At 38.3% G+C, this 27,550-nt stretch overlaps 1 protein-coding gene across 4 annotated transcripts in view; it reads right to left on the minus strand.

Moving 5' to 3' along the window:
* Positions 1–27,550, minus strand: part of C2H2orf88 (chromosome 2 C2orf88 homolog) — a 79,446-nt gene that overhangs the window by 38,349 nt on the left and 13,547 nt on the right. The window lies entirely within an intron of this gene.

Below are 27,550 nucleotides of genomic sequence, written 5' to 3' on the forward strand. Positions count from 1 at the left end.
CGTGCACACTGAGTAAAAGGAGCAAAAGTGCTTGACGTCATTAAACATTTAAAAGGACACATCCATCTGGTACTTCTCTATCCAGAAATACTCAACATTTTCCAAGCATGTTTCTCCTTAAAATACTACTAACAAAACATCACTGAAGATGGTGATTGCAGCCATGAAATTAAAAGACGCTTACTCCTTGGAAGAAAAGTTATGACCAATCTAGATAGCATATTGAAAAGCAGAGAAATTACTTTGCCAACAAAGGTCCGTCTAGTCAAGGCTATGGTTTTTTCAGTGGTCATGTATGGATGTGAGAGTTGGACTGTGAAGAAAGCTGAGCGCTGAAGAATTGATGCTTTTGAACTGTGGTGGTGGAGAAGACTCTCTAGAGTCCCTTGGACTGCAAGGAGAGCCATCCAGTCCATTCTAGAAGATATCAGCCCTGGGATTTCTTTGGAAGGAATGATGCTAAAGCTGAAAGTCCAGTACTTTGGCCACCTCATGCGAAGAGTTGACTCATTGGAAAAGAGTCTGATGCTGGGAGGGATTGGGGGCAGGAGGAGAAGGGGACGACAGAGGATGAGATGGCTGGATGGCATGACCTACTCAATGGACATGAGTCTGAGTGAACTCCGGGAGTTGGTGATGGACAGGGAGGCTTGGCGTGCTGTGATTCATGGGGTCGCAAAGAGTTGGACAGGACTGAGCGACTGAACTGAACTGAACAAAACATCCTTTACTAGCTCTTTTTGGTGCTTAAGTCTCTATCTCAAAACATGGACATAATTCAGTGGTGTTTCCGTGCACATTCGCTGTGATGCCTTTATCTTTCCAGCGTGATTCCTAGCAACAATAAAAGCCCCAAAAGAATTACAGAAGAACCCTTATTTTAGTTATGTTCTACAACGGATTAATCATGCAAAACTCACGCTTGAAGAGGCTTTGGTGATAACTTCACCTGACTTCTTTACATAACAGGTGAGGACAGAGGCCCCGAGTCCAGTGGCAAAACTAAATGTGAAAAAGAAAGGCTGGAACCCACACAGCTCACAATCTGTAGATTAACATGAAGGTTAGCTCTCTAGGGGTATAGTAAAGAATATGCCTAGATTGCAGAGTGGTGGAGAAGCATAAATCATACAAAATCTAAATAGTTCAGACTTTTTTAGACTTTAAATGAATCAAACATTCCTACTTATTATAATGCTTAAATTAACTAAAGTAACTTTTATACACAAAGACAGTAGCTCAGGAATACAATTTTCCTTCAGCATAATATTGATGGAATTGGAGTAGTCACATTCTGACAATTTTAGAATATGAAATACTCATATTAATTGATTTGTCTGCTCAGTATTAATTTCTAATGTATACCAGTTGACTACACTAAGATGAAACAAGTATTTAGTTCTATATACTTACAGCATATCATGCTAAATAATTAGGATCAAATGCAAGGTTCCACAATTAGGCCTGATTCTTCCCTGAAGGTGTCACTGCTTGCCCTCCCTCTTCACCAAAGCCTTTACCAACTTTGTGCTGCAGGGATCCGTAAGAGACGTCTGGGTTCCACACTGAGAGATCAGTGTTAGTTCATGATGTGCTCAAGGTGCACACAATACCTCCATAAAGCCAGCCACAGAGATACAATAGTCATGAAATAACTGCAGAAGTTCAGTTCAGTTCAGTCGCTCAGTCATGTCCGACTCTTTGCGACCCCATGAACCGCAGCACGCCAGGCCTCCCTGTCCATCACCAACTCCTGGAGTTTACCCAAACCCATGTTCATTGAGTTGGTGATGCCATCTAACCATCTCATCCTCTGTCGTCCCCTTCTCCTCCTCCCACTTTCAATCTTTCCCAGCATCAGAGTCTTTTCAAATGAGTCAGCTCTTTGCACCACGTGGCCAAAGTATTGGAGTTTCAGCTTCAACATCAGTCCTTCCAATGAACACCCAGGACTGATCTCCTTTAGGATGGGCTGGTTGGATCTCCTTGCAGTCCAAGGGACTCTCAAGAGTCTTCTCCAACTAAAGAAGAGATATCAGCAAACCAGCCAGTAAGTATATACCAGTGGATAGAAGACAGAACATACTGTAAAATGTAAATCATAAGAGGTCAGTGAAAAGTGAGTAAGTTTTGATTAGGGTCATGAGACCAGCATAGAATTTTAATTGTTGCCAGAAGATGTGTAGTTGATGCTATATCCACAGGGGTGGCAGTGAGCCTGGAACACATATGAATGGGAAGAAAATGAATCCATGAGAAACAGCAAGGCCCGGGGGCCACTGATGTCAAACTAGGGTGATTTGTTTAGAGAAATAAATCAGCCACTGAAAGTTCTTAAATTATAAAGTGATGTAATAAAAATTGTCCTCGACTAGAATAGATTTAGGATTAATTTGGCAACTCTAAGGAATTAGGTAGAGATTCGTAGCACAAGCCAATCATTCTGCAGAAATCCAGATGGAAAAATATCATGATCTGGCCTACTATAATGCCTGAGAATGAAAAAATACTCATAGAAGATGCTTTGTTATGTTCTCTTCATAAACTTTATCTGTGGTTATTCTTGACAAGATCTGAACTACTGAGATCTGAAACACTTAAAGCTTACTGGAGTTTAAGTATTACTTAAGTATACACTGAGTTTTAAATATTTCAAGTAATAAGAAATTTGCTCAGGCAATAAAAAGTATCTACCAAGTACCTATTTCTAGAGTGGAGTTGAAGAAATCACTCAGTTTGCTCAGTAAAAATAAGACAGTTATTAGCTTAGTCTGAAATTGCTGGAATTTGAGAAAGGCTTTTGTTTTGAGAACTTAACCTTTTTGTAATGAACACTGATTACATTTGGAGTCAGAAAAAAACCCAGTAAGACAGTTTACATTTTGAAAAGAAAAGTTGAATAGTTTTAGGCCACCTCTAATGCTCAAAATTCTCCAAGCCAGGCTTCAGCAATATGTGAACCATGAACTTCCTGATGTTCAAGCTGGTTTTAGAAAAGGTAGAGGAACCAGAGATCAAATTGCCAACATATGCTGGATCATAGAAGAGGCAAGAGAGTTCCAGAAAAACATCTATTTCTGCTTTATTGACTATGCCAAAGCCTTTGACTGTGTGGATCACAATAAACTATGGAAAATTCTTTAAGAGATGGGAATACCAGACCACCTGATCTGGTATTGAGAAATTTGTATACAGGTCAGGAAGCAACAGTTAGAATTGGACATGGAACAACAGACTGGTTCCAAATAAGAAAAGGAGTTTGTCAAGGCTATATATTGTCACCCTGTTTATTTAACTTATATGCAGAGTACATCACGAGAAATGCTGGGCTGGAGGAAGCACAAGCTGGAATCAAGATTGCCGGAAGAAATATCAATAACCTCAGATATGCAGATGACACCACCCTTATGGCAGAAAGTAAAGAGGAACTCAAAAGCCTCTTGATGAAAGTGAAAGTGGAGAGTGAAACAGTGGGTTTAAAGCTCAACATTCAGAAAACGAAGATCATGGCATCCGGTCCCACCACTTCATGGGAAATAGATGGGGAAACAGTGAAAACAGTGTCAGACTTTATTTTTCTGGGCTCCAAAATCACTACAGATGGTGACTGCAGCCATGAAATTAAAAGACGCTTACTCCTTGGAAGGAAAGTTATGACCAACCTAGATAGCATATTCAAAAGCAGAGACGTTACTTTGCCAACAAAGGTTGGTCTAGTCAAGGCTATGGTTTTTCCTGTGGTCATGTATGGATGTGAGAGTTGGACTGTGAAGAAAGCTGAGTGCCAAAGAATTGATGCTCTTGAACTGTGGTGTTGGAGAAGACTCTTGAGAGTCCCTTGGACTGCAAGGAGATCCAAGCAGTCCATTCTGAAGGAGATCAGCCCTGGGATTTCTTTGGAAGGAATGATGCTAAAGCTGAAACTCCAGTACTTTGGCCACCTCATGCGAAGAGTTGACTCATTGGAAAAGACTCTGATGCTGGGAGGGATTGGGGGCAGGAGGAGAAGGGGACAACAGAGGATGAGATGGCTGGATGGCATCACTGACTCGATGGATGTGAGTCTGAGTGAACTCCGGGAGTTGGTGATGGACAGGGAGGCCTGGCGTGCTGCGATTCATGGAGTTGCAGAGTCGGACATGACTGAGTGACTGATCTGATCTGATCTGAAGAAACCATGATCATGTTACGGGATCCTTGTTTAGAAATTAGCTACTAGTTTTAATAATGTTTTAGCTAGTACAGTTTTAGCTTCTTTATCAGGCCTTGCTTGACCTTCAGTAAAATATTTTGGACAGTATTTTTACTGTTTACCTTTAAAATTTTTTTAATTTACATGTTGTAATAGAGAATTAGAATTATTCATGCAAGAGGCAATTTATGGATAACCTATGACGTAAACCAAAGGAGCTAGATGCTTTAAATCATTTCATTGGCTTCCCAGAGTTCCTCCTATGATCCCTCCTCCACCTAATGTACTACTTGCAATTGAGCTAAATTGATCATCTCCTTTTAAAGGATCAGCTTCTAATTAAAAGCAGTTACTGGGGGCCCATCAATTATTTCCCAGGAGAATGCCTAGCTCAGTTCCAGAAAGAGTTCAATTTCTGGGACACTACTACTTATTCAGATGTAGGATTACTCAGTCTTTATGGACAGGGAAGTTCAACACACATAATCTACAGTCAACATTACAGATTCCTAACCTGATTCCAGCCTGATCTAACAACTGAGATCAACTCTACAAGTCTAAAGAGACCAGAAAAGAGTGAATCTACCTCGGGTAAAGTAGAAACATCAATACAACAACTGCATTATCTCAGTTTTATGCATGGACCTCAGCTCCCATTTCCTCCAGTGCATAAGACCAACACTCCTATTAATGTGAGTGAATCACAGCCTGAGCTACTAAGCTTAGGGTCTCTTTCTGGCTGAGATGACCCCACCCTTCTTGCCCCACTTGTACCCACCCCTTCTTGATGTCAGCCGCTCTGCATACAACTCTAGCTTTCAGTTGCTTCTTTGGAGGGAGGTACCAGGTGAGGTACCTTTCTTGTGAGGCCACTCTACATTTCAATTTGTTATTTGAATTTAGCATGGCTGTGTGTGTGTGTGTGTTTTTTTTTTTTTTTTTTTAATGTAGCAAACATTGCTATCTCCTGAAACACACTAAATAGGTCACTAGCCAGATTTGGCCTTTGGGTCATTGGTGGTCCACCTCTGCATTAGTATATGGCAGTTTTGGTTTTTTTTTCATGGCTGTGTGTTTAGAGAGTGATGAGTCACGTATCAGTTCAGTCCTCCTTTTGCTAGAATTGGAGGCCCCCTTTGCTCTTCAGCATAACTCCAGCCTGGCTTCTATTACAGGGATATTCCTGCCACTCTTAAGATGCCTGTTCCTGCCAGTCACCAATGTTTCCTGCATCATCAAATTCAAGGGACATTTCTTAGGCCTTAATTTTTAGTGCATTCATAAGAACTGAAACACTATTATATGACGCTGGTTTCCCTCCTGTGTCTCTAACTGCTCCTAGTCTTCTGATGAATCTAAATACTGTTGTCACCCAGGGTCTGGTGCAGCTTCTCTTCTTTCTCTGCACTCATTCTTCAGAGGAGCTTATCCATTTGCACTGCTCTCATATCATCCTCCTGCCAGTATCCCAAATGTACATGCTCTGCCTTGGAGGCCTAACAGGCACCTCAACTTTAACATGTCAACAACAGGACTCTTGACACCTATTCTCCAAATAAGTTCCTCCTCTGGTCTTCTTCAACTCAGTAAATGGTAACTATGCTATGCTATGCTAAGTCACTTCAGAACTAGTGGCTGTTAATAAAATCACACTTAGGAGTCATTTTCAGTTCTCCTACTTGTATTCTCTCTCCTCCCATTATATACAGTTTGCTAGCTGTTACTTAGATTACCTCCTCTTCAATTTTACCTTGCACAGGTGATTCGTTTTCTCACTAAGTCCTAGTCACACTTACCTGTGCACTTCAGGGCCCCTCTCACCTCCCGTTTCCTCTGCTTTTCCTACTTTTTCGCTTGGCTGTCTCCTTCACATCTTGCACATCTCAGTTCAAGTGTCCCCTCTTTGGAGATGACTCTCATGACTGTCTCCTAAAGCAGCCTTCTCTCTATAACCAGCCACTCTTTTATACATCACACTGTGTATTTCCTTCATAGCCTGTATCACTACTTGAAATTACCTTATTTGTTTTGATTTTACCTGTCTTCTCTAGAATTTGAGATCCATGAAAAGAGTAACTTTTAATAGCACTTAAACATTATTGGACTTCCCTGATGGTACAGTGGAAAAGAATCCGCCTGCCAACTCAGGGGACACGTATTTGATCCCTGGTGCAGGAAGATCCATATGACACAGAGCAGCTAAGCCCATGTGCACAACTACTGAGCCTGTGTCCCTAGAGCCTGTGCTCGCAAACAAGAGAAGCCACCACAATGAGAAGCCCGCATACCGCCCTACTGGCCATGACTAGAGAAAGCCCATGCACAGTGAGAAAGGCCCAGTGCAGCCAAAATAAATAAATAACTTAAAAAAACAAAGAAAACCCCCATTATTTACCAGTGCCTAGGATAATAGTACCTGGGATACAGTAGGCGCTAAAAATATTAATACTTCTTGAGCAAATAACAACAAGCTATTTCCACTTCCAATTATAGGAAACTAATTTATATTACATCAACTTTCCCCGTGAAAATAAGTATAAAATTTGGATAAAATCTTAAAAAATTGACCAGAAGTATCCAAAAACTATCAAGGCAGTCAAGACTCAAGGGACCAAGATCCTTATTTGAATATAAATGCTAAGAAGTGAACCCCATGTTTTGTGCAGCATGTCCACTTTGAGGCCTTTGCCAATTTGTAAGCAACAGCCAAGAGGCTGAGAAACTTTCATTCATTTCACAGAGTTTGGGAGTTGGAACTGCTGAAGTGCTACATTGCAGGAATAACCAGAATAAATCATAAATAAAGTGAAAGTAAATCAGCTCTCACAAAGACTAAACCTAGTCTTGATTAGCTCAAAACATTATGTAGTCTTTCCTAGTCTGCTGCTGCTGCTGTTGCTAAGTCGCTTCAGTCGTGTCTGACTCTGTGCGACCCCATAGACGGCAGCCCACCAGGCTCCCCCGTCCCTGGGATTCTCCAGGCAAGAATACTGGAGTGGGTTGCCATTTCCTTCTCTAATGCATGAAAGTGAAAAGTGAAAGTGAAGTCGCTCAGTCGTGTCCGACTCTTAGCGACTCCATGGACTGCAGCCCACCAGGCTCCTCCATCCATAGGATTTTCCAGGCAAGAGTACTGGATTGGGGTGCCATTGCCTAGTCTAGCAGACTGCAAAAGCACCATCTAGAGTCTCGAATTACTCCTAAAATGTTCAAATCACAATGTCGGAGATTTGATTAATTACTGCCACACATATTCTGAAGACAAAGACCAAAGACTAAGAGAAAAATGGGAAAAATAAGTTGATCTACAAGAGTTCCAGACACAGGTTATAAAATAACTCTGATTAATAAGGTAAAAAATAGAAATCCACACAGAATCTTTGTTTTAAATCCTATAGAAACTTTAGAACTGAAAAAGGCAATAACTAAAATTAAGAACTCAGATAGACTGAATGCAGATTAGACACAAATAATAAGAGGAATGGCTTCCCTGGTGGCTCAATGGTAGTCTGCCTGCCAATGCAGGAGATGTGGGTTTGATCCCTGGTCCAGGAAGATCCCCTGGAGAAGGGAATGGCAACCCACTCCAGTAATTCTTGCCTGGGAAATCCTGTGGACAGACGAGCCTGGTGGGGTCTAGTCCATGGGGTTGCAAAAGAGATACAATTTAGCAACTAAACCACAACAACAATAAGAGGAATAGTGAAGAGAAAGACTGGACCACAAAAAATATCCAGACTAAATCTTCAAATCTTACAAAGATGAAAAATGTAACAGGCTTATAAGAGGAAAATATCTATTATAGGTGAAATTAAGAGTTTCAGGAGAAGATATAGACAATAGGGCATAAGTGATATTTGAATAGACAATAGAGGATTTTCCAAAACTGATGAAAATCATCAAGCCACAGATTCAAGATCCTCCATGAATACCAAGCTAGATAAAGCCCAATAAAATCACATCTAAGCACCTATTGGTAAAACTGCTGAAAACCAAACAGAAGATCTCAGAACAGCAGAGGAAAAGAGATTATAAATCATCCTCAAAAGATCAATCGTATTTACAACTGCCTTTGAAAAGAATTGATGAAAGCTAAAAGGCAATAGAAACAACATCAAAGTATTTAATAAAACCTGCCAATATTTGTATGTTTTCATAACCCTGTATAGGCAAATATTTCTTAAACAGAACACAAAAAGGATATCCATAAATAAGACTAAGTAATAGTATCAAATTAAAAGAAAGACCTTCTTTTCATGAAATGATACTAAGAATGAAGATGTGAAACATATCATAGGAAAAGGTAATTGCAATACAGATATCTTAAACAGGACTCACACATAAAAATAACTTCCACAAGAAAAAGATAACCCAATTTTTAAAATGCTAAAAATTTTAATGGGCAATTTACAAAAGAGGATATCTAAGTGGGCCTTTTACAAAAGAGGATTTATAAATATATGCAAATATGCTCATCATTACCAGTCATTATGAAGTGCAAATTAAGATCAAAATAAGATACCACTAGACACCCACCAGACTTGGGAGAACACCAAATATTGGTTAGGATAATGCACAACTGGAACTCTCATATGCTACAAGTGGGAGGAAAATTGGTGCAATCATTTTGAAAGATGTTCGGTGCTATTACCTAGAGCTAAATATTTTCCTATCATAAGATATGGAAATCACATTCATAACAAAAATTTATGTGCATGTGTACCAAGAGACAAGAATATTTACAGCATCACTATTTATGATAGCTCCAAAACTAGAAATGCTCATCACTATTAGAACCACATCTGTTAATTGGTGTGCACTCAATGAATAGAAGTTTTATTATCTTTTTAGCCTATGAAAGTCTTTCCATTATATTGTACATTCTAAAAAATCTGCCTAGCTGAGAACCAAAAACATCTGCTCAGAAATATCTAATTAAATATAGTAATTGGAAGTACCTAAATAAAATAATTACTACCTCAAGAAGTGTTAAAATTTATAATAAATTTAATCATTGAGTTTTTTTCTTTCAAGTACCAGAATTCCAACATAAGGCATAAATTAGATTCAATTTAAGAGGCATCCTCTTATGACACTGGAACAAAGATTCATCTCTCTGTTGAAATGCAGAACTAAGTTTTTAAAGTAAATATCTTGCAAAGAAAAGAAAAACATTGTTACTTCACTATAAATCATTAGTTAACATCTTGGTTACTAACTGTGGCCAAGTGGATCAGATAACTTCAGGGTTTTTTATTCAGGAAAAAATAACCTGAAGTTATCAGGTTCACTAAACTATTACCAGTCTCCATCAGTAGCTGTGAGCCCAACTGAATGGTTCCTCCATAGATACTAGAGTCTTGTTTTTTCAAGACCTCTCATGCTACCTTTTCTCAATGATGGCTGAAAAAGATTCACAAGGTGCAATCCTAATCCTAAGAATGATTGGTTTAAAAAATATATACACACACAAAATATATACACACACATACTGCTAAGTCTTTTCAGTCGTGTCCGACTCTGTGCGACCCCATAGATGGCAGCCCACCAGGCTCCTCTGTCCCTGGGATTCTCCAGGCAAGAACACTGGAGTGGGTTGCCATTTCCTTCTCCAATGCATGAAAGTGAAAAGTGAAAGTGAAGTCGTTCAGTCATGTCCTATTCCTAGCGACCCCATGGACTGCAGCCCACCAGGCTCCTCCATCCATAGGATTTTCCAGGCAAGAGTACTGGAGTGGGGTGCTGTTGCCTTCTCCAGACATACATACTGGAGCTTGGTAAATATGATTTGTTAAAATTCCTACATATTCTTTCTGAAAATGCGAAACCAAGGATACACAATTAGTGGCCAAGGAACTAGTCATAATCTACATGACTGATTTAGGAGCACTTTCCCCTATCCTCCCATTACATTTTATGTATGTGTCCCTAATAAGATACACTTAGTTGTAATGAATGGTTTGCATTTATGTGTTCTCACTCAAATGACAGAAGTGATGTTTTAGTTAGCAAGTTTGAGATGGACATGTACACACTGCTATATATAAAATAGATAACCAACAAGGATGTGCTGTATAGCACAGGTAATTCTGCTCAATGTAACAACATACTTGGGAAAAGAATTTGAAAAATAGAAACATTTATATGTATACTGACTTAATTTGCTGTACATCTGAAATGAACACCATATTGTTAATTTACTGTACTCCAATAGAAAAGTTAAAAAAAAAATGATGTCTTTTCATTAGCATGCCCAATTGCTAGCTGAGTACCTAGTGCCTAATGGGAACTTAAGATGTGCCAAATGGATGAAAACCAAAGGAAGTTATAAATACACTAGAGACAATTGTGAATTCTCTCTAGTCAAGGTCTCAGATTTGTAAATCACAGGGCAAGACAAAACTTTGTAGAACTTGATATCCCCTGGGTGACCTAACAGGAACCAAATCCTAAAGTTAAAAAACACAGCAGTTGGATGATGTCTATCTCAACATGATACAGTAATCTGTTTCAACATTGGGACAGTCTGGCTCATATTTAATATAATGCACTCTTCTGCTTACGTTCTATTTGCTTGTCTAAGAACTTTTATTCTTTTATTTCTAGTGAAATAGAAAAATTTACTCTCAAATATCTAGATAAATAGGTGACTACTTAAAATGATAAATCTATCATCATTGTATTCCAGATAAGAAATTTTCATTAAAATGTTTCCTTAGAAATTGCTCCCATGAGCCCAACATCTTAAGCAAGAAAAATCCATAGCATTCCTCAGATATGTCCATCAGAATTTAAGTTTGGATTGTGTTTATTACCAATAAACCTTAAACAAGACTTAAATAATTATTTCCCTGGTATTTTGTTAAGTGATCATGGGGACATGATCCTTTCAATTTTACTGATGGAGAAATCAAAAGGCATAAAGCCCTCCTGCCTTACTGCAGGTCTAAATGGGAGAGAGATTACTGTCCAACATGTTTCTCTCAGGTGTTGCCTTTGTGGCTCTATTAGCAATTCTATTTTCTTTTCCAAGGCTTCTTTATTCATAAAGTTTAGTTCATAAAGATTTAAACTTTATTCATAAAGTTTAATTCATAAAGATTCATAAAGTTTAAATTATAATTGTTTCTTCTGTATATATTCCACATTTATGGCTTCTTTTTCTTCACGAGACTTTCACTCCATTTTTTCCCAACTAATTCATTGCCTAGGGTGGTTGAGAAGAATATTCTGCTTAAACAGAAAGCTATCATGGGACCAGCATCGGTTCAGTTCAGTTCAGTTCAATTGTCAGTCATGTCTGACTCTTTGCAACCCCATGGACTATAGCACGCCAGGCCTTCCTGTCCATCACCAACTCTTGGAGATCACCCAAACTCATGTCTGTTGAGTCGGTGATGCCATCCAAACATCTTATCCTTGGTCATCCCTTTCTTCTCCCACCTTCAGTCCCTCCCAGCATCAGAGTCTTTTCCAATGAGTCAACTCTTCGCATGAGGTGGCCAAAGTACTGGAGTTTCAGCTTCAGCATCAGTCCTTCCAATGAATATTCAGGACTGATTTCCTTTAGGATGGACTGGTTCGATCTCTTTGCAGTCCAAGGGACTCTCAAGAGTCTTCTCCAACACCACAGTTCAAAATCATCAGTTCTTCTGTGCTCAGCTTTCTTTATAGTCCAACTCTCATAAATGACTACTGGAAAAACCATATCTTTGACTAGATGGACCTTTGTTGGCAAAGTAATATCTCTGATTTTTAATATGCTGTCTAGGTTGGTCATAGCTCTTCTTCCAAGGAGCAAGCGTCTTTTAATTTCATGGCTGAAGTTGCGATCTGCAGTGATTTTGGAACCCCCCAAAATAAAGTCTGTCACTTTTTCCAGTATTTCTCCATCTATTTGCCATGAAGTGATGGGACCAGATGCCATGATCTTAGTTTTCTGAATGTTGAGTTTTAAGCCAACTTTTTCACTCTCCTCTTTCACTTTCATCAAGAGGCTCTTTAGTTCTGCCATAAGGGTGGTGTCATCTGCATATCTGAGGTTATTGATATTTCTCCCAGCAATCTTGATTCCAGCTTGTGCTTCATCCAGCCCAGAATTTCTCATGATGCACTCTGCATATAATTTAAATAAGCAGGGTGACAATATACAGCCTTGACATACTCCTTTCCCATTTGGAACCAGTCTGTTTTCTATGTCCAGTTCTAACTGTTGCTTCCTGATCTGCATACAGATTTCTCAGGAGGCAGGTAAGGTGGTCTGGTATTCCTATCTCTTGAAGAATTTTCCAGTTTGTTGTGATCCACACAGTCAAAGGCTTTGGCATAGTCAATAAAGCAGAAATAGATGTTTCTCTGGAACTCTCTTGCTTTTTTGATGATCCAGCAGATGTTGGCAATTTGATATCTGGTTCCTCTGCCTTTTCTAAATCCAACTTGAGCATGTAGAAGTTCACAGTTCACATACTGTTGAAGCCTGACTTGGAGAATTTTGAGCACTACTTTGCTAGGACCAATACATGCATAACCAAATTGCTAAAAAGTTATTGTATTAGAATAAAAGTTAACTCATATTACTACTCAGATTTTCAAAGAACATAAGTTCTCTATTTCCTACCACCTGTCCCAATCAATCTCCACCCCACCAGGGAGCATCCTGGAGGTGAAGGTGGGGCTTTGGGGAGTAGCCACGTGTGCTCAGTTAGCCATCCTGATCTGAAGAGTCTCTGGGCGTAAATCTCACATCCTCTGTCCCAGAAGGGAGCATCCTAGGCAGCAATGCATTTGAGGAAAGCTGATTACAGGGCTGTCAGCTACCAACTCGTGGAGAAGGCTATGGCACCCCACTCCAGTACTCTTGCCTGGGAAATCCCATGGATGGAGGAGCCTGGTAGGCTGCAGTCCATGGGGTCGTGAAGAGTCGGACACGACTGAGCGACTTCACTTTCAGCTACCAACTAGGTTAATGACTTTAGTTTTGGAATCATTGATCTGAAGTCATTTTCTTTTTTTTTCTGAAAGAGATCAGAGAGTAGAACCAAGAGTCTTCTAAGGTCACTCCTGGTTCCTGATAACAAACTCAGTATATCATCTGAATAGAGGTCTTTTCTTTTTTGAGGCTGAGAAAAAAATGTAACCCATTTATCCAGAAAAGTCTGAAACACATTCCTATTTCCTATGCAGTCCCAAATTTTTTCTTAGGCCACAAGAGACTATTTCCACTGCTCAACCCCTGTTTCCGCACAAACATCTGTAACAGGCGCTGCATTTTATCTCATAACTGATTCCCACCCCAGGAGTCAAAGGCTGATGAAAGATAAAAAAAAATCAGAAAAATAATAAACTAATAATCTGCTTCACAGTGAGTCCAACAGATCTCTTCACAAGACAACATAACAATAATAAAAGAATGGAGTAGTCATGCCTGGAGTCCACGGCCACGTTCTTGGAATGTAGGGCTCGGAAGTCCATGGAAAACAAATCTATAATTTTAGATGGAATGCCTATTAAGGGAATAGTTTACCATTTGGTTAAAGAAATGCCTTATAAAGGCTGGTATAAACTACATTCTGGGTTCAACCATATTAGACCATTTCCTGTGGGGCTGATTAAAGGCAAACAAATGACTAGTTAATAAGTATGTCACCATAAGAAGTGTCATTGATCATTTCTGGAGGTAAGGTCTACCTTCAAGTGGCAGCACCTTCACTGAAATTAGTGGAAACCTCTCTTCAAGAGCAGCTAAAATTCAGTTACTCCCTCACGGTGGCCCACTTTGGACATCAGCTGTTCCCTCAACAACTTCAGCAAGGAGAAAAGCGAGGTATGAGTCCTATTTTAGAATTATCCTTTGGAATAAGCTGCAGCATCAGAAAATGATCCTCACTATAAACTGAAGATGGTTTGAGAAATCAGAAATAATTGACAATTGATAAATTGTTTTCTTCTCTCATATTTGCTCACATTTTTTCATTTTTTTGCAGTCAAACTGTATTATAGATACCGTACAACTTTATGCATAAACCCAAGGAAGTTACTTCCTCCACACACACAATAATATACAATAAACTATAACAAATAGGGCCTTAAAAAATAACCAAAATCACCATTATATTAATAACTAACAAAAATTACAATTATTCCCTAATGGCACATGGAAACATCCATGTCCAATGTACCTGTCTGACCCAAATCTCTGGCTTTGACTTTTTATTAGAATCCAAATAAGTATCTTACAGAGTACTAACTGAAATATAATTTAATCCTTTTAAAATCTATAATAGCCACTCCCCTTTTCTTTGCTTTTCCTGTGATGAAAAGACTGAATTATTTATTTATCCTGTAGAATTACTCAGATTCTGTATGTCTCTGTATGCATCCTGCCTGAACACACCATGTATATTTTTAAGAAGAAAGCTTAATTTAATTATAAATGTACTAATCAAGGGAACTGAATTAAAGCCCCAGTTTTGTCCCTAGGTAACTGAGAAGCTTTAAAAATATTTGTCTCTTAGAGACTGTTTGCTCTATAGGTTTTTCTAATGAATCATCTAAAAGCAACTAAAAGTTAAATTTTAATATTCTTCATAGGTCAGTATTTTATTAACTTTACTTTCACTTAAGACTGTAAGTGATAAACCAGAAATTAAACTAATTCTACTATTAGTTATTTTAAGATTAAGCAGAAAAAAAAATCAGCATGTTTTTCAAAGATAAAATCTTTCAATATTTTGATATATTTCCTTTCAATTTTTTATATATTTTATAGTAAATATAGTAAATATTTTATAGTAAATATAGTAAAAATAATATTTTATAGTAAATATAGTAAATATATATTTTATAGTAAATATCTAAAATTATATTTTGTATAGTGCTTCTTATTTAAGTATAGTTCCATAATATGACTTTTATTTCAAATAACATTAAATAGTATTGACTTTTCTGTAATTCTTGACTATATTTATAGTATTTAACTGAATGAAACCATATTTTCCCTTAGGGAGACTATCTGGAATATATTTCTTTCTGATTTAAAGCAAGTGTGACTAGACTTTTATGTAACTAAAAATGAACATGTAGCATCATTAAGAAATGTTACTGTTATATTAAGAAATAAAAGTTAGTTATCCATGGGATAATATACTTACCTGTCTTGGAATCTCTCAAGCATTAATCATCCCTCATGCTGAAGTCTTTTGTGGTTATTATTTAATATCTATAATTTTCAAAGCCTATTCCTCTTAAAATATCCTAAATGAATAAAAAGAGCTAAGTATATAAAACACTTTGTCTTAATGTCACTTTAACTGGATAGTGTAAGGCAAGCACAATATCTGCATTAAAGGAGAAAGAAGTATATCCTAAAATTCCAATTTGTCTCCCATTCCATGAGTTAACACACAAGTTTAATTATATTTTGTGGATATCATGGGAGAAAACACGTTTCAAAGTGTATGCTTTTAGCCCAGGATATGGGAAACTATTCAACTCTCACACAAACTATAAATAAAAGGTTAAGAAACTAGTATTTAAGGGTTCATATTTTGAGGTGGGAGATCCCCAAAGAGGAACATGGACTGATAAGTCTAGGACTATGGCTTAAAAAAGCCTTTTTCTAGGACTAGTCCCATCAAGGCAGGAAGGAAAAACTGGAGGAGAGTGTGGGGATAACAGACCAATGTTCAAGGGCAGTTCATAAATGACGACATCATCAGCCCACTCCTAGGCTCTAAATATGTAGTTGTTTTCAAAGCAACTTAATTTAAGAAACATAAACCAAAAAGATCAAAGTAACTTGAGGTTGAAAGTCACATCAAAACTAGGTCCATGAAAATATCAACTGGTTCCTGACTGTCCTTAAAAAGTTCCTAACGTTGAAAATGAACCTCCACTGTCAGACCCTGATGCTGGGAAAGATTGAGGGCAGGAGGAGAAGCGGACGACAGAGGATGAGATGGTTGGATGGCATCACCAATTTGATGGACATGAGTTTGAGCAGGCTCCAGGAATTAGTGATGGACAGGGAAGCCTGGCATGCTGCAGTCCATGGGGTTGCAAAGAGTCAGACACGACTGAGCAACTGAACTGAACTGAAGATTTTCATACTGAACAATATTATGAAAATCTCTCCAAGTCAACTGGCATAAAGAGAAAATACAGAGTATTGAACAGGGTTCACTGAGGCCTTGGGTAACTTTGTAACATTGTAACCTGTAACAGCATTACTACCTACTTCATCACGTTGTTGTGAGCCTGAGAGCCTACCAGGGGAAATGCTTCATAAGAACCCAATTTCTTTCTTTCAACGGCTGCATAATACCTGATATGGTTATGCCATAAATACTTAAATCATTTACCTCCTGAGGGTCATTCACTTTGTTTTCAGTCTGACTAGTACAGTGTACAATAAACATAATCTCATATATACCTAATCTAGTGATTTTATTCCCATGGAGTAGATTCCTAAGAGTGGTGTAAGTAAATGTGTTATCAACTTCAATGGCTAATAACATATTTCTTTTCAAAACGGCTGAAACAATGGCCATTTCCACATACATTAGAGTACCCAGCTTTCTTCACAACAGGTATTTTCACTCTCAGCTTTTGGTCATCTAATGGCTTTGAGGGGCTATGTCATTGTTTATTTCCCTAACTCCTAGCAAGGTTGAACAAGAGCTCACATTCACTGGCCACTTGGATTTGTTTTCTCCAAATCTCATTTGCCCATTTTCCTTTGTGGTTATTTACGTTATTCTTCATTGGTGAGCACTTTTGTACAGTTTCAGTTCAGTTCAGTCGCTCAGTTGTGTTTGACTCTTTGTGACCCCATGGGCTGCAGCACGCCAGGCTTCCCTGTCCATCACCAACTCCCAGAGCTTGCTCAAACTCATGTCTATCAAGTCATGAAGCCATCCAACAATCTCATCCTCTGTCACCCCCTCCTCCTCCTGCCTTCAATCTTGCCCAGCATCAGGGTCTTTTCTAAGGAGTTAGTTCCTCTCATCAGGTGGCCAAAGTATTGGAGCTTCAGCTTCAGAATCAGCCCTTCCAATGATATTCAGGACTGATTTCCTTTAGAATGGACTGATTTGATCTCCTTGCAGTCCAAGGGACTCTCAAGAGTCTTTTCCCACAACACGGTTCAAAAGCATCAGTTCTTCAGTACTCAGCTTTCTTTATAGTCCAACTCTCACATCCATACATGACCACTGGAAAAACCACAGCTTTGACTAGGTGGAGCTTTGTTGGCAAAGTAATGTCTCTGCTTTTTAATATGCTGTCTAGGTTGGTCATAGCTTTTCTTCCAAAGAGCAAGTGTCTTTTAATTTCATGGCTGCAGTCACCATCTCTGGTGATTTTGGAGCCTAAGAAAATAGTCTGTCACTGTTTCCATCATTTCCCCATCTGTTTGTCATGAAGTGATGGGACCAGATGCCATGATCTTAGTTTTTTGAATGTTGCATTTTCAGCCAGAGTTTTCACTCTCCTCTTTCACTTTCACCAACAGGCTCTTTAGTTCCTCTTCACTTTCTGCCATAAGGGTGGTGTCACCTGCATATCTGAGGTTATTGATATTTCTCCCTGCAATCTTGTATAGTTTAGATCTTCTCTACTATGTATATCAAATAATTTCCCTTAAGTTATTATTCTCTTCTTTAAAGTTTATTGAAGCACATCATTCATTTCTTTCTAATTTACATTTAATCTTTTGTAAATAGATTAAATTTTAAAATGAGTATCTTTTCCTTTACAGCTTCCTAGTTGATCTATAACCTAAGTGATACTTGCATGTATATAAAATCTATTATTTCACTCTATAATAGGCTCCAGTTTCATCCACCTCATTAGAATTGATTCAAATGTATTCTTTTTAATGGCTGAGTAATACTCCATTGTGTATATGTACCACAGCTTTCTTATCCATTCATCTGCTGATGGACATCTAGGTTGCTTCCATGTCCTGGCTATTATAAACAGTGCTGTGATGAACATTGGGGTACACATGTCTCTTTCAATTCTGGTTTCCTTTGTGTGTATGCCCAGCAGTGGGATTGCTGGGCCATAATGCAGTTCTATTTCCAGTTTTTTTAAGGAACCTCCACACTGTTCTCCATAATGGCTGTACTAGTTTGCATTCCCACCAACAGTGAAGAGGGTTCCCTTTTCTCCACACCCTCTCCAGCATTTATTCTTGTAGACTTTTGGATCGCAGCCATTCTGACTGGTGTGAAATGGTACCTTATTGTGGTTTTGATTTGCATTTCTCTGATAATGAGTGATATGAGTGTTTGTTAGCCATCTGTATGCCTTCTTTGGAGAAATGTCTGTTTAATTCTTTGGCCCATGTTTTGATTGGGTCGTTTATTTTTCTGGAATTGAGTTGCAGGAGTTGCTTGTATATTTTGAGATTAGTTGTTTGTCAGTTGCTTCATTTGCTATTATTTTCTCCCATTCTGAAGGCTGTCTTTTCACCTTGCTTATAGTTTCCCTTGTTGCGCAGAAGCTTTTAATTTTAATTAGGTCCCATTTGTTTATTTTTGCTTTTATTTCCAATATTCTGGGAGGTGAGTCATAGAGGATCCTGCTGTGATGTATGTCGGAGAGTGTTTGCCTATGTTCTCCTCTAAGAGTTTTATAATTTCTGGTCTTATATTTAGATCTTTAATCCATTTGGTGAATGAAACTGGAGCCTATTATACAGAGTGAAGTAAGTCAGAAGAAAAACACCAATACAGTATACTAACGCATATATATGGAATTTAGAAAGATGGTAATGATAACCCTGTATGTGAGATAGCAAAAGAGACACAGATGTCTAGAACAGTCTCTTGGACTCTGTGGGAGAGGGAGAGGGTGGGATGATTTGGGGAATGTCATGGAAACATGTATAATATCATATAAGAAATGAATCGCCAGTCCAGGTTCGATACAGGATCCTTGGGGCTGGTGCACTGGGATGACCTGGAGGGATGGTACAGGGGAGGGAGGTCGGAGGGGGGTTCAGGATGGGGAACATGTGTATGCCCATGGCGGATTCATGTTGACATGTGGCAGAACCAGTACACTATTGTAAAGTAATTAGCCTCAATTAAAATAAATAAATTTAAATTAAAAAAAATTAAAAGAACATAAAATCTATTATTTTCTTCTTTCTTTTCTTTACTCAATCTGGAAGTTATCTGATATACTTTTTTCCAGATGACTAGGTTGTTGAGTTAGCACCATTGTAAAAATAACCCATCTATTCCCTTGCTACTGAAATACCATTTTTGTTTTATGTCAAATATCTGCGTGTACTGAGATCTATTTCTGACCTTTTAATCTGTTTTCTGGCTGGTCTCTTTCTAAGCTCAAACCAGAGCCAAAAAGGAGGTCATAATATGCTTCAGTCATATGAAGCAAGTAATTCTTTCCTAGTCTTATTTACAGGATTTCAATAACCCTTAAGATCACTTTATCCACCCATCTTATTCACATTTAAATCAGAATTGTATTACATTTGCTTAATTTCAGGAGAATTCATGTTTTTATGATATTAAATCTTTCTGTCTAAAAACAGATACTGTTTAATGTCTTTGTATAAAGTTTTTCAGCTGACCCATTGTTATTTTTTTCTTTTACAACTTGCTGCTAGTACAGAAAAAGGTAATTTATTTTTATCTTGAGTCAAATTCAACTTTAGTATTTCAATGAACATTCTAAACCTTCCTCACTGTTCACGCCGTCCTCGTTCTCACCAGACACACTTGCTCCTACTTCATTTTACTTCATTTAAAAAAAACTAAGGTTATCAGCTTTCCAGACTCCTCCGTGTACAATCACCTATGTTCAAACCCATTCTTAACACCTTTCCTCTGTTTCTGAAGGATGAAATTTGTTTCCTTCTCTTCAAATCCAGGCTTTATTGACTCCAACCCTTTCAACTTCCTTGAGTACCTTGCTCCATTAGTTATGCCCCCTTCACTCTTGTGTCTTCCACCTCTGCTTCTTCTTTCTCTTTTTCAGTCTTTGTGCTCTGTTAAACTCCCCTTTCTGTTGTGGAGAGGCTCCTTTGATTCCCTTGGCTAGATTGTACAGTCATGCAGCCATTTCCAACCACCAGAAACATCATTCTGATGGTCAGCTCTTCTCTTATTTAACTTAGGCCAAAGCTATGCTCTGTTGCTTAGAGTGAGAAGAAAGGGCAAGGAACAAATGTCAGATAGTTATTTTTGGGAGAAAATTTTATGAATCCCAATTTCTTGTAACTTCTCATGTTTCAGTTCAGTTCAGTTCAAGTCGCTCAGTCGTGTCCAACTCTTGTGACCCCATGAATTGCAACACACAGGCCTCCCTGTCCATCACCAACTCCCAGAGTTCACCCAGACTCATGTCCATCAAGTCAGTGATGCCATCCAGCGATCTCATCCTCTGTCGTCCCCTTCTCCTCCTGCCCCCAATCCCTCCCAGCATCAGTCTTTTGCAATGAGTCAACACTTCGCATGAGCTGGCCAAAGTACTGGAGTTTCAGCTTTAGCATCATTCCTTCCAAAGAAATCCCAGGGCTGATTTCCTTCAGAATGGACTGGTTGGATCTCTTAGAAAAGCACTAAAATCATTAACTAAGATATCTGTGCCTTGTGATTTGCAGTAACCTTCTACCAAGATGTGTGCTTGTCTACACAGACTCCCTTCACCAAAATCACATGCTGACTCTCCTCAGCTCCCTACCTTTTCAAAGCAGTTCCTCAGGACTATTTGAGAGGCTGTCTCCCAGGCTGTAGTCCTCACTAAACTCCAAATAAAACTGAACTCACAACTGTCACATTAGAGTTTTTTTTTTTACCCAGTCCACACATGGATACTTAAGTGTTAGTCACTCAGTAGTACTTGACTCTTTGCGACCCCATTGACTGCAGCCCACCAGGCTTCTCTGTCCGTGAGATTTTCCAGGCAAGGATACAGAGCTGGGTTTCCATTTCCTTCTCCAGGGGATCTTCCCAACCCATGGATCTAACCCATGTCTCTCCTGCACCGCAGGCAGGGTCTTTACTGACTGAGCTACAAGGGAAGCCCACACAGATTCTTAGATAAGGTTCAAAAAACATCTCTTTCCAGCATAGTTTCTTCAGAGGGAGATCAGCCTACAGGCATGCATTTCTCTCCACTCCCCAGTTAATTCCCACACAGGCAGTCCACCTCATTGCCTGGAGTAGATCCCATTCTTTGGCCAAACAGTAACAATATTTTGCAACTTCTCTCTAAGAATGGAGTTAACTTTCCAACCCTTTGAATCTGGACTCAGCCATGAAATTTGCTTTGGCCAGTGGAACATAAGAGAATGTGACTTTTGGGGTTTGTATGCAAGCTATAAGGCATACTTCTATTGTAAAGCAAAACTGAGCCCTACGCTGTAAACAAAAGGCACTCCAGAAGTAATGCAATTCAGTTCAGTCACTCAGTTGTGTCCGACTCTTTGTGACCCCATGAACTGCTGCACACCAGGCCTCCCTGTCCATCACCAACTCCCTGAGTCCACCCAAACCCATGTCCATCGAGTTGGTAATGCTATCCAACCATCTCATCCTCTGTTGTCCCCTTCTCCTCCTGCCCTCAATCTTTCCCAGCATCAGAGTCTTTTCAAATGAGTCAGCACTTTGCATCAGGTGGCCAAAGTATTGGAGTTTCAGCTTCAACATCAGTCCTACCAATAAACACTCAGGACTGATCTCCTTAGGATGGATTGGTTGGATCTCCTTGCAGTCCAAGGGACTCCCAAGAGTCTTCTCCAACACCACAGTTCAAAAGCATCAATTCTTTGGCGCTCAGCTTTCTTTATAGTCCAACTTTCACATCCATATATTACCAGTGGAAAAACCATAGCCTTGACTAGACGGACCCTTGTTGGCATAGTAATATCTCTGCTTTTTAATATGCTATCTAGGTTGGTCATAACTTTCCTTCAAGGAGTAAGCGTCTTTAATTTCATGGCTGCAATCACCATCTGCAGTAATTTTGGAGCCCAGAAAATAAAGTCAACCACTGTTTCCCCATCTGTTTGTCATGAAGTGATGGGACCAGATGCCATGATCTTAGTTTCTGAATGTTGAGCTTTAAGCCACTTTTTCATTCTCCTCTTTCACTTTCATCAAGAGGCTCTTTAGTTCCTCTTCACTTTCTGCCATAAGGATGGTGTCATCTGCATATCTGAGGTTATTGATATTTCTCCCGGAAATCTTGATTTCAGCTTGTGCTTCTTCAGCCCAGCGTTTCTCATGATGTACTCTGCATAGAAGTTAAATAAGCAGGGTGACAATATACAGCCTTGACGTACTTCTTTTCCTATTTGGAACCAGTCTGTTGTTCCATGTCCACTTCTAACTGTTGCTTCCTGACCTGCATATAGGTTTCTCAAGAGGCAGGTCAGGTGGTCTGATATTCCCATCTCTTTCAGAATTTTCCACAGTTTCTTATGATCCACACAGTCAAAGGCTTTGGCATAGTCAATAAAGCATAAATAGATGTTCTTCTGGAACTCTCTTGCTTTTTCAATGATCCAGCAGATGTTGGCAATTTGGTCTCTGGTTCCTCTGCCTTTTCTAAAACCAGCTTGAACATCTGGAATTTCATGGTTCACGTATTGCTGAAGCCTGGCTTGGAGAATTTTAAGCATTACTTCACTAGGTGTGAGATGAGTGCAATTGTGTGGTAGTTTGAGCATTCTTGCATTGCCTTTCTTTGGGATTGGAATGAAAACTGACCTTTTCCAGTCCTTTGGCCACTGCTGAGTTTTCCAAATTTGCTGACATATTGAGTGTAGCACTTTCACAGCATCATCTTTCAGGACTTGAAATAGTCCAATTGGAATTCCATAACTTCCACTAGCTTTGTTCATAGTGATGCTTCTTAAGGCCATTTGACTTCCCATTCCAAGATGTCTGGCTCTAGGTGAATGATCACACCATCATGATTATCTGGGTCTTGAAGATCTTTTTTGTACAGTTCTTTTGTGTGTTCTTGCCACCTCTTCTTAATATCTTCTACTTCTGTTAGGTCCATACCATTTCTGTCCTTTATCGAGCCCATCTTTGCATGAAATGTTCCCTTGGTATCTCTACTTCTCTTGAAGAGACCTCTAGTCTTTCCTATTCTGTTGTTTTCCTATATTTCTTTGCATTGGTCGCTGAGGAAGGCTTTCTTACTTCTCCTTGCTATTCTTTGGAAGTCTGCATTCAAATGGGAATATCTTTCCTTTTCTCCTTCGCTTTTTGCTTCTCTTCTTTTCACAGCTATTTGTAAGGCCTCCTCAGACAGTCATTTTGCTTTTTGCATTTCTTTTTTTGGGGGATGGTCTTTATCCCTGTCTTCTGTACAATGTCACAAACCTCTGTCCATAGTTCATCAGGCACTCTGTCTATCAGATCTAGTCCCTTAAATCTATTTCTCACTTCCATTGTATAGTAATAAGGGATTTGATTTAGATCATACCTTAATGGTCTAGTGGTTTTCTCCACCTTCAATTTCAGTCTGAATTTGGCAATAAGGGGTTCATGATCTGAGCCACAGTCAGCTCCTGGTCTTGTTTTTGCTGACTGTATACAGCTTCTCCATCTTTGGCTGCAAAGAATATAATCAATCTGATTTTGGTGTCAACCATCTGGTGATGTCCATGTGTAGAGTCTTCTCTTGTGTTGTTGGAAGAGGGTGTTTGCTATGACCAGTGTGTTCTCTTGGCAGAACTCTGTTAGCCTTTGCCCTGCTTCATTCTGTACTCCAAGGCCAAATTTGCCTGTTACTCTAGATGTTTCTTGACTTCCTACTTTTGCATTCAGTCCCCTATAATGAAAAGGACATCTATTTGTGGTGTTAGTTCTAGAAGGTCTTGTAGGTTTCATAGAACTGTTCAACTTCAGCTTCTTCAGGGTTACTGGTAGGGGCATAGACTTGGATTACTGTGATATTAAATGGTTTGCCTTGGAAATGAACAGAGATCATTCTGTCATTTTTGAGACTGCATCCAAGCACTGCATTTCGGACTCTTTTGTTGACTATGATGGCTACTCCATTTCTTCTAAGGGATTCCTGTCCACAGTAGTAGATATAATGGTCATCTGAATTAAATTCACCCATTGCAATCCATCTTAGTTCGCTGATTCCTAGAATGTCAACGTTCACTCTTGTCATTTCCTGTTTGACCACTTCCAATTTGCCTTGATTCATGGACCTAACATTCAGGTTCCTACGAAATATTGCTTTTACAGCATCAGGCCTTGCTTCTATCACCAGTCCCATCCACTACTGTGTTGTGGATGCAATTCAGTAAAGAGAAAAACAAAAGGATGAACAAATACTAACAAAAAGAAAGCATGGCAGTGATTTTGGTATCAGTGAATACAGAACTGAAATAAAAAAGCAATTTTAAAAGACTTCTTTTTTAATGCTAAGGGTAAGAATTCAAAAGGAATATAAGAAATGAATACCTAGGTACCAAATAAGTGACTTGGTAATATCTAACTTTCATGAAGTAAAAACCCATAGACTATACAAGGAGAAACAGAAATACACTACAAACAGGATACTTTAATTTACTTCCCAATCCAAAAATATCAGTCAAAAAATGATACAAAATAAATGGAAATAATCACAAAAACAAAAGGGATTATAGAACTATTTTGTACAACTCTATGAAAAATAAGTAAAGAAATAGATAAATTCCCAGGAAAAAGTATTCAACCAAAACTTAGCTCAGCAGGTTTAGGAATTCTATTGAGCTCGATTTCTGTTGAAACTTATAACTTAGGCTGTAGTAGCTAAAGTACAGTTAAGAGTATCAAGGTTAAACACTGTAAGATACTGAAGTTGTGTATCGGAATTGAGGGAAATCTGACAGAAGTGGTTGCAAACTAGCTTAATTGCTGGTTATATGTATTGCAAATATCTACTCCACCCCTCCAAAAGTACTATTTTCTAGTTTCACAGAGAAGTCTTTAGAGAATAGGTAATTCTAACATTATTTAAACTATCTCAGATCTCAGAAAAATGTCTCAGTTCTCAGAATAATGAAAACTTAAAAATTATCTCATAAATCATTGATACTAAAACTGATAGAATGCAAAAAGATGAATTATATTTATGAATATCACTTCAAAAAGACAATAAAATATTAATAAACAGTACAGTAAGAGAATTATTGTCATAATCAAATTAGGTTCCTCCCCACCTCCTGTATAAGAACGTCTGAATAGTTCAATAGTACAACGTTTAGTCCTGTATTTTAGCATATTAATAAATCCATGGAAAAATTTCATTTATATATAATCATAGAAGGGAAGATACCCTGGAGTAGAGCATGGCAGCCCACTTCAGTATTCTTGCCTGGAGAAGTCCATGGACAGAGGAGTCTTGCAGGCACCAGTCCATGGGATGGCAAAGCCTCGGACACGACCGAAGCGACTTAGCATGCATGCACATAGGCACAGAAAATAAATTTGCTAAAAATAAATCTACCCTTGATTTACAAAAAAAAAAAGCACTCAGAATAAGAGTTGATGAAAACTTCACTTGTATGATTGGACATATTGTATCTCAGTCCTAAGGCAAACATATTTCTTAATGGAGAAACATCTAAGATATTTCTCCTAAAGTCAGAAACTAGATAAACTGTCATTATCAAACTATCAAACTTCTACAATAATCACTACAATAATCCACTACATTGGATACAAATGAACACTGTCTAATTAATTGCCTAATACCTCAAAAACTATAGAAAGTTAAAGGTACAAAAATTGGAAAAAAATTAAATTATCTCCATTTTGCAGATGGTATGATCATATACCTGAAAAAGTCCAAGAGACAGCAAATGAAATGGACAACTAAAGAGAATTCAAAGTAGTCTGATATAAAATGATTATTATACAGAAATTAATCTATTAAAATAACAACGACGAAATAATGTGTTAAGTAGACTCCCTTTCAATAACAACAAAAGATGAAATATTCAGGGCTTAAGAAATACCCAGAACCCAAAGGAGAATCTTTCTAATACAAAGAATATGAAACTTCACTTGGGAGGATGTGGAGAAAAAGAACCCTTGTGCATTGTTGGTGCGAATGTAAACTGGTGTAGCTGTTATGGAAAACAGTATGGAGGTTCACGAAAAACTTAAAAATAGAACTACCATATGGTTCAGTGATTCCACTCCTAGGCCTCTACCTGGAGAAAACCATAAAATTCAGAAAGATACATAAACCCCAAAGTTCTCTGCAGCACTATTTACAATAGCCAAGACATTAAAACAATCTAAATGTCCAATGACAGAAAAATGCATAAGAAGATGTGGTGCACATACACAGTGGAATATTACTCAGCCATAAAAAAGAGTGAAACAGTGCATTTGAAGCAACATGGATGGACCTAGAGATCATCATACTAAGTGAAATATGTCAGAGAGAAAGGCAAATATCGTATGATATGATATCACTTATATGTAGATGCTAAAAAATGATACAAATGAACTTATTTACAAAACAGAAACAGACTCATAGATCTTAGAAAAAAATTTATAGGTATCAAAGGGGAAAGGTTGAAGGGGGGGGTGGGATAAATTAGGAGTTTGGGATTTACATGTACAAACTACTGTATATTAAATAATCAACAAGGACCTACTGGATAGCACAGAGAATTCTAGTCAATATTCTGTAATAACCTAAAGGGTAAAAAAATCTGAAAAGGAATAGAAAGAATAGATATATGAATACATATAATGGAATCCCTTTGCTGCACACCTGAAACACACACTGTAAATCAACTATACTCCAGTATAAAATAAACATAAAAATAAAACTTGAAAATAGAACTATCATATGATCTAGCAATTCCACTTCTGGGTGCTTTTCTGAAGGAAACAAAAACATTAACTTGAAAAGACATGCTCATGTTTACTGCAGCATTATTCACAAGAGCCAAGATATGGATATGGAAGTAATTGAGGTGTCTACTGCTGATGGATGAATGGACAAGGCAGATGTCGAATAAATATTTATGATAATTTAGCCATAAACAGAAGGAAATCCTGTCATTTGGGCCTTGAGAGTGCTATACCGAGCGAAATAATGAGAGAAAGACAAAATAAAATAATGAGAGAAAGACAAATATTGAATCATCTTACTTATATGTTCAGTTCAGTTTTTTTTGCTTAACTTATGTGGAACCCAAACACGGAAGCAATTAACATAACCAAGCTGGTACAAACGATTATCAAGGCTTGGATATGTTGAGTATGTTGGCTATCTCCTACATGGTATAATGTTGATTGTTCTCGATTAATGTGTCAATCTGATCGCTATCAACTTCAATTGGTCTACCTGACTGTG

Source organism: Bos javanicus, chromosome 2, assembly GCF_032452875.1.
Source record: "Bos javanicus breed banteng chromosome 2, ARS-OSU_banteng_1.0, whole genome shotgun sequence".
Classification (NCBI taxonomy): domain Eukaryota; kingdom Metazoa; phylum Chordata; class Mammalia; order Artiodactyla; family Bovidae; genus Bos; species Bos javanicus.